Source organism: Thermobia domestica, unplaced genomic scaffold (assembly GCF_964235325.1).
Source record: "Thermobia domestica unplaced genomic scaffold, izTheDome1.hap1.1 HAP1_SCAFFOLD_640, whole genome shotgun sequence".
NCBI lineage: Eukaryota > Metazoa > Arthropoda > Insecta > Zygentoma > Lepismatidae > Thermobia > Thermobia domestica.
In genome coordinates this window covers 1-8,769 of record NW_027656350.1, presented here as the reverse complement: position 1 = coordinate 8,769, position 8,769 = coordinate 1, and positions in this window count along the sequence as shown.

Genomic DNA, 8,769 nt, shown 5'->3' with positions numbered 1-8,769 from the left:
CGCACTGACGAATTATGCCCTCATAAAGTGTATGCAGAAAGTAATGAGACTCGCCGCTGCATGGCGCTCCATTCGCTTGAAGCAAGCTCCCCGGAAAGATTGTGGTGGATGATCCAAGCAATTTTTTTTTTTTTTTTTTTTAGGCTCAGGCCCGTCTTTCAGAACCGGTATCTGAAAATTAAAACCGGCACGGGTTATCATCATTGCCTTTTATTTCTTTAATTTATTTTATTTTGCATTTTGAAATAGGTGAGGGAATTGGGGAGGGAAAGGAAACCACAAACAAGAAACAAGAGACAAGAAAACGAAACAAAAACGAAACAAAACAAAGAATGAACAAAGAATAAACTATGCAAAACTCAACAATTGACTGTTGTAATTTCCAAAGTGCTATAACCATTGAGCTTGACCCTAACATATTCTAATATTAAACTATGCAATACGCAATTATCTACTAATACTATTTCCAGGGTATTTGACCATTGATCTTGATACTAACATGTTCTGATACTAAATTGTTTGCTAATCAAATCAAGATTATCTAAACTCTTTCTGATCTGCGTTGTCATTTCTTAATTCTGTTTGGTATTTTTATTTATTTGATTTTGATCTTGTTAGTATTTGGTTAGTTACTTCTAACTGTTTAGCTACTTCTATTTTTGGTATATTTATGTCTGTACGTAATATTATTATTATTATTATTATTATTACCATTCTGCTTCTTCTTCTTATTATTATTATTATTATTGGAGTTATTTAAACTTTGTTTCTTTACTTAGCTTGGTTGAGTCCATATTTATTAACTATGATTATTATGTTTTATTTTTTTTTAAATATGCTTTATTTATTTACTCTATTTCTTTTTAATTTAATTTAATATACTTTATTTTTGAATTTAATGTTTATTTAGTGTTTATTTTTTACTATGTTATTTCCTTTACTTTGATGGACTTCTTCTATCTTCAGGTTTCCCCTGTATGAGCTTGGTTTTCACCTGCTATTTCAAGTTTCTCTCCTGTGATCATATTTAATTCTTTCACTAATTATACACTGGTTTTTCCCTGTATATTTTGCCCGTTTCACACACTAAAAGCACTAAGAACACTAAGTTGACACATAAACCGCATTCACCAAAACACACTAAGCCACACTAGTCTTCACTAATCCATACCGCATTCCTCTTAATAGTCCCTTGAGTCTTCGTTTATTGAATGTTCGCGTGGTTGTAATAGATTTCCTCCCAATATCACAGGTTTGAGGTCCAGGGCCCACTCAGAGTACTTAGTGTGGATCCTGGTCCGAGGTATCCTTCCACCTGTGCCAATATAGGGATCACTCTCCATTAACATACCGTTATTGAGTCATTCACGAAGTAAACTTGTCTCCTATGGGGACATAGTCACAGCCAACACGCACACGGACACACAGATGGACCCGCCACCCGAAGGAAAGACACTTCCAAAAACACACTCTAGTGCGTCCGGAGTTCCGTTCCAAGTCACCTGTGCCTGGAGACGCACTAGCACAACCACACTCGTCCTCCCCGGCAGATACGGAGTTCCAGTATCTTCCACGAGACGTTCTGAGGTCTCCGGTCCTGAGGAGAAACTGGATTCCATTCATCCTTCCACATTCATTCTGCTCTTGTTTTTCTTATGTGTTTTTCTCTATAGAATTGTTCTTTTTTTAGTTTCGAGTAAAGGTCTGTTATTTTCTTCAGGATGTTGTAATCTTTCTCGCTTCTCATTATATCAGCTATCGTCTTCTGTCTTATGTCCACTCTTTCCTTAAATAACTCTTCGAGAAAGGGGCACCAGAGTATATGATGCTCTGGTGTCCCCGTTTCACCACATTCGCAAATTGAATTGTCTTTGACCTGTATTTTTTGTAGGTAGGTTTCATAAGGACCATGTCCCGTTAGAAAATGAATGAGTCCTGGGGCTGGGTCAAGAAACTTTATTTGTTCTCTGATTTCTACCGTTGGTATAATATTTCTAAGTCTTTGTGACTTAGCAGAGTGCGTCCATTCAATATTCCACATTTTTTTGATTCTTTCTTCAATCTCTTGGGCGCTTTCAAAAACATCACCCAACAGTGCCCTTACCTCTTCTCTATTATTCCTTTTCATCCAATAATTTGCCGCTCTCTGTACTGCTATTAAGTTCAAAGGCTTGACATCAAGTAACAAACACAGGGCATTGTTGGGGGTGGTGCTATATGCACCACTTAATCTCATCAGAAGGTTTCTTTGTGGTCTGATAAAGTTTTCTTTTATTCTCTTGTTTTGAAGCAGTCTGTGCACCCATATGCTAGATCCGTAAGTCATTGTAGCACATAGCAGGGTTTCGTGATACAATTTTAATATTTTGTTAGGCAATTTATATTTATTTTTACCTAGGGTTATCAATTTATTTGTCACCTTATTTCCTCTCGTAACGGTTTCTTGATCAGGATTGCGGTGATGATCCAACCAATTAACGCACTGACGAACTATGCCCTCATAAAGTGTATGCACAAAGAAATGAGACTCGCAGCTGCGTGGCGCCCCATTCGCTTGAAATAAGCTCCCCGGAGGGATTGTGTTGGATGATCCAGCCAATTAACGCACTTACGAACTATGCCCTCATAAAGTGTATGCAGAAAGTAATGAGACACGCCGCTGCGTGGCGCTCCATTCACTTGAAGCAAGCTCCCGGAAGGATTGTGGTGGATGATCAAACCAATTAACGCCCTGAAGCACTATGATCACAAACAGTATGTGTCAAGAAAGTAATGAGACTCGCCGTTGCGTGGCGCTCCATACGCTTGAAGCTAGCTACCCGGAGGGGTTGTGATGGATGATCAAAACCATTAACTTACTGACGAAGAATAAACGCACTTACGATCTATGCCCTCGTAAACTTTATGCAGAAAGTAATAAGACTAGCCGCTGCGTGGGGCTCCATTCGCTAGAAGCAAGCTACCCAGAGGGATTGTGTTGGATGATCAAAACAATTAACACAGTGAAGCACTATGCTCACACACAGTATGTGTCAAAAAAGTAATGAGACTCGCCGTTGCGTGGCGCTCCATTCGCTTGAAGCCAGCTTCCCGGAGGGATTGTGGCGGATGATCCAACCAATAAACGCACAGAAGCAATATGTTCACACACAGCATGTTTCAAAAAAGTAATGAGACTCGCCGCTGTGTGGCGCTCTATTCGCTAGAAGCAAGCTCACCAGGGGGATTGAGGTGGATGACCCAACCATATAACGCACTGAAGCACTATGCTCACACACCGTGTGTGTCAAAAAAGTAATGAGACTCGCCGCTGCGTGGCGCTCCATTCGCTTGAAACAAGCTCCCCGGAAGGATTGCGGTGATGATCCAACCAATTAACGCACTGACGAACTATGCCCTCATAAAGTGTATGCACAAAGAAATGAGACTCGCAGCTGCGTGGCGCTCCATTCGCTAGAAACTAGTTACCAGGAAGGATTGTATTGGATGATCAAAACAATCAACACACTGAAGTACTATGCTCACACACAGTACGTGTCAAGAAAGCAACGAGACTCGCCGCGGCGTGGCGCTCCATTCGCTTGAAGCAAGCTCCCCACCTGCCATTAAGATGAGTCTGTCATTAAGACCTGATTATAGGCAACGGCATGGGTAGTGAAGGATTAAAAAAAAAGCTCCGCGGAGGGATTGTGTTGGATGATCCACCAAATTAACGCACTGACGAACTATGCCCTCATAAAGTGTATGCAGAAAGTAATGAGACTAGCCGCTGCGTGGCGCTCCATTCGCTTGACGCAAGCTACCCGGAGAGATTGTGGTGGGTGATCAAAACCATTAACGCACTGACGAACTATGCCCTCATAAAGAGTATGCAGAAAGTAATGAGACTCGCCGCTGCGTGGCGCTCCATTCGCTAGAAGCAAGCTATCTAGAGGGATTGTGGTGGATGATCAAAATAATTAACGCACTGACGAACTATGCCCCAATAAAGTGCATGCAGAAAGTAATGAGACTAGCCGCTGAGTGGCGCTCCATTCGCTAGAAGCAAACTACCTGGAAGGATTTTGGTGGATGATCAAACAAATAACGCACTGAAGCACAATGTTCACACACAGTATGTGTCAGAGGGAGACAAAGAGGGAGACAAAGTCATCAGAGTAAATTACTCATCGAATAAGTTTCGCACCAACTTCATCCATATAAGATCAAATAAAGAATCGGCTCTGGAAGACCTAGAAATAGTGTTAAGATTCATTTTTAACCCTGGAGATAAGTAAAGATAAAATAAGAAAAGAAATTCTAGTCCCAGCACTTGCGATGGGGTTATGGAGCAAAACGCCGCAAGAAGTAATCCAGAGATTATTCAAAACAATAAAAAATACACAAAAACTAACTCTAAAAATGAAAATAATGGACTCAAGACTCCTCAGTAGCTCAAAACTGGCACTTGAATATTACGAAAAAGAATGTAGCGAGACGGTTTGTCATGGGTACAATGAGAATGAAGTTAGAAAAGTCTTAGAACACCCACAAACAAAAATAATGAAAGAAAGTATTAAAGAGATGGAAAAGAAAACAGATTGGGATGCATCTGACAAGATGGACAGACTACTAATAGGAAAGGAAAAATATGAGAACAAAGAAATACCGGACACGGAAAAACTATATAAAAACATTGAAACGCAGATGATCCTTGCAAGATTAGAAGAACCTAAATTGCTAACTACGGCATTGAGACACTTAGTGCGACAACATATTGAACTCGGAAAAACCATTGTCTTCCCGCAGTTGGAAGACGTGGATGAAATAGAACTAAAGGCAAATGGGATAACATCTGATCCATACAATCTTTTAGAACATGTCAACAAAGTATACAAAAGAAGACAAATGACACTGGACTTGCAAAAGGTGTATAGAGAGTTCGCTAAACAATATGGGAGAATCGTCTATGACCATAAAGCAGAGTGGCCACATTGCCACGTCAAAATTTTTAATCCTTGACCATCAAAATGGTTGAATTAACTGCAAACAATACGATTAAAATCATGCAGATAAACGCAGGAAACTCAATAACGGTCATGGACGAGATTCAAGAATTAGCAGAAAAAGAGGAGATAGATATTATTCTCATACAGGAACCCTACACCAAAAACAATAAATTAACGGTGATGGGATCAATGGAAGTTATCTATGCAGGAGAGAAACCTAAAACTAACGCAGGTGATAAACCAGGCACGGGGGAGAAACCGAACAAAAATAACACAGGAGAGAAACCAATGGCAGTTATAGTAAATAGAAACAAGAATTTCAAAACATTAAATTTAATTCAATTTAGAGATCCGTGGACAATTAGCATCGAACTTAAAACAGAAATGGGAAATTATAAAATCATAAACTGCTACTGTCAGTTTAGTCTGGACATCGAACCTTTTTTAATAAATTTGACAAAAATATGCGAAACATATAAAAACGACGAAATACTTATTTGTATGGATGCAAATGCCAAATCACCAATCTGGAATAGTAGGATTACGGATGAAAAAGGGAAAAAATTAGAAGAAATGATCGCGCAAAATGAGCTAGTGGTTATAAACGAAGAAGGACATCCGCCAACATTTAGAAACACGCAAGGTGGGGAATCGAATATAGACGTAACATTATCAACATTACACCTAAGTAACAGAATATGCAACTGGAGGGTCTTAGATACGGCCACGCTAAGTGAGCACAATGTTATTATGTTCGAGATTGACGGTACAAATGTGAAAGAAAATATGAAAGCACAAGAAAACACACTAGTCTACAACACCAAAAGAATAAACTGGGAAAAATTTTGGAGAAACATAAACTTACCGAATATAAATGATGATGATGATGTGGATGATTTGTCGGTAAAAATAGAAGCCGAAATAATAAACGCTATCAAAAGTTCAACAAAAAAAAAATCACAATATGACAAACCGATTAAAACAAAAAAATTTTGGAATGGGGAGTTGCAAAATCTGAAAACGAAAACCAGAAAAGCAAGGAAATTATACCAAGCCACGTGGGATGCCGAACTCAAAGAAAGAAGATTAGAAAAATATAGAAAAATTAAAAGCAAATATCAAGATAAATTAAAAGAAACAAAATTAAAAAGTTGGAAAGCATTTTTAAGGGAAAACATAAATCTAGACATATGGGGTGAACCATATAAAATAATTAGTAACAAAGTAAACAAGCCAACAACACTTTCTACCCTCAAAATGGACAATGGAGAACATACCAAGGGTTGGGAAAATACAGTAAATTATTTAATGACAAAGCTCTTACCGACTGACGACCCAACTAAAGACAACGATGAACATAGGCAGGTACGAAATCAGATGAAAATACCACCTAGAAATGATGAACAAATAGAAAAAACTACGAATGAAGAGATAGTAGCATACATAAAAATGCTGAAAAACAAGAAAGCCGCAGGACCGGATAATATAAAATCAGAAATATACAAGGATCAAGTGGAGAAATGGGCACCATACTTATCAAGACTGTACAACTTGTGTCTAAAACAGAGAAGGGTACCTAAAAACTGGAAGAAAGCCAATTTAGTCATAATCAAAAAGAATGACGACAAAATGAACGACGATCCAAAAGCTTACAGACCAATATGTCTCCTAAATACAATTGGCAAACTCTTCGAAAGAGTTATCGTAAAAAGATTAAACAAATACAGAAATATAGAAAATGATAGGCTACAACATGGTTTTCGGAAAGGAAGAAGTACTGAGACTGCAATAAGGAGACTTTTGGAACTAATTGAAAAGGGTAAGACGGAGAAATATCAAGTAGTAATATACGTAGATATAAGTGGGGCCTTTGATAACCTATGGTGGCCATCACTATTTAAGCAATTTAAAGAAATGGGGGTACCAAAGTCTCTGTATGAATTGATGATAGATTACTGTACTGATAGGAACACAACATACATAGCACCAAATAAAAATATAACTACATATAGTACAAAAGGATGCCCACAAGGATCCATATCTGGCCCTACATTGTGGGATATTGTAATAGATCCATGTTTGAAATGTCTTAATCGACTTGAAGAAACAGAAGGAGTAGTTGGTTATGCTGATGACATAGCGATAGTGTTGTCGGCATCTTCAAGACACGAAGTAGAAAGAAAGGGAAACATAATACTAGAAAAACTACAAAAATGGTGTTCAACAAATAATTTAACACTTTCCGGAACAAAAACAAAATATACAATTTTTGGACAGAAAATTCAAAGAGGTCCTATTCTAAAGATATCCAACAAAAAGATAGACAGAGTTAAAGAGTTTAAGTACCTGGGAGTATGGATAGATGAAAAATTAAATTACGGAAAACATATAGAGGAGATTACGAATAAGAGCAAAAAAGTAGCACACAAATTACTAACAATAGCAAGAAGAGACTACCAAATCCCTAAGAGGATATTGCAAACTTACAACAAAACAGTGATCATGCCAGTACTTAGCTATTGTGCCAGTGTGTGGTGCCACAGACTTTTTATGAACATAAAACTAAGACAAACAATAAATCGGGCACAAAGAGGGGTACTTATAAGAACCCTAAGTGTAATAAAAACCATGTCAACGGAGGCTCTACAGGTACTGGCTCAGGAAGAACCAATACATTTCCAGTTACTAAGACAGGCCTATAAAATGTGGACGAAAAATAATGAAAATGCAAAAATTTTAGAAATACTAGGACAAATTCCAAATAACGAAACAGAGTTAGATAAAATTATTGAAAGGAAATGGCAACGGGAATGGGAAAACTCAAGTAAAGGACAGAAACTAAAAGAATATATACCGACGATACGAATAAGGAAAGAGATGCCAAACCTAAATAAGGAGACCATGGAGACACTTTCTGGCCATGGACCATTTAAGTCACATTTATACAGGATCACAATAGAAGAAAATCAGACATGTATCTGCGGAATGGCCCAGACACCCGAACATGTAACATGGACTTGTGCACACTTTATAACTAGAGAAGATATAATAAATATTAGAGACGAACTCAAAAATGAAACATGGGAAAACATCAGACAGGATAAAATAAAGCTACAGAAGTTCCAAGAATTGACAAAACACGTAGTGGGAAACATGTGGAACAGAAGAATTGAAAACAGAAGAAGGAGAGAACGGAACACAAACTAGTTTTAGAGAAAATATAACATACAGAATTCTGCTTACAAATAATAAATGCATTTTATAAAATTCCTGGAATGAAAACCGGAATAGGAAGACGCTACTCTTGTTTTGTGTTTAGTGTTTAGTGTCAGTGCTAGTGTCATATTGTTAATTGTGTGTCCTATATGTGAATGTTTGGTGCGATCTCAAGAAATAAACAAATAATAACATAAAAGAAGTAATAAAAGACAGGAAAAAACTCTGAAGAAATTTGTACAAACCAATATTTGTTTCGCACTGTGTCTCTTGTTGTTATATTGTTATTAATGTATATTCTTTTTAATTTACTTTCAGGTGGCGGTAGAGGAAGCAGCCCAAAATAGTGCAAAAAAAATTGTTTTTAATGAATGACAAATGATAAAAAAAAAGAAAATTTATCTTTTATATATTTGTAATATTCTTTTACAGGTTTGTCCGTTTTTTTTTTGTAAAAAGGGAAAATAATAATAAAAAAATGAAATAAAAAAATAAAAAAGGTACATTAAAGGGCATGGTTTAAAGTATTTAGATGCCATGCTAGTAAAATATGCCTCACCTCAAC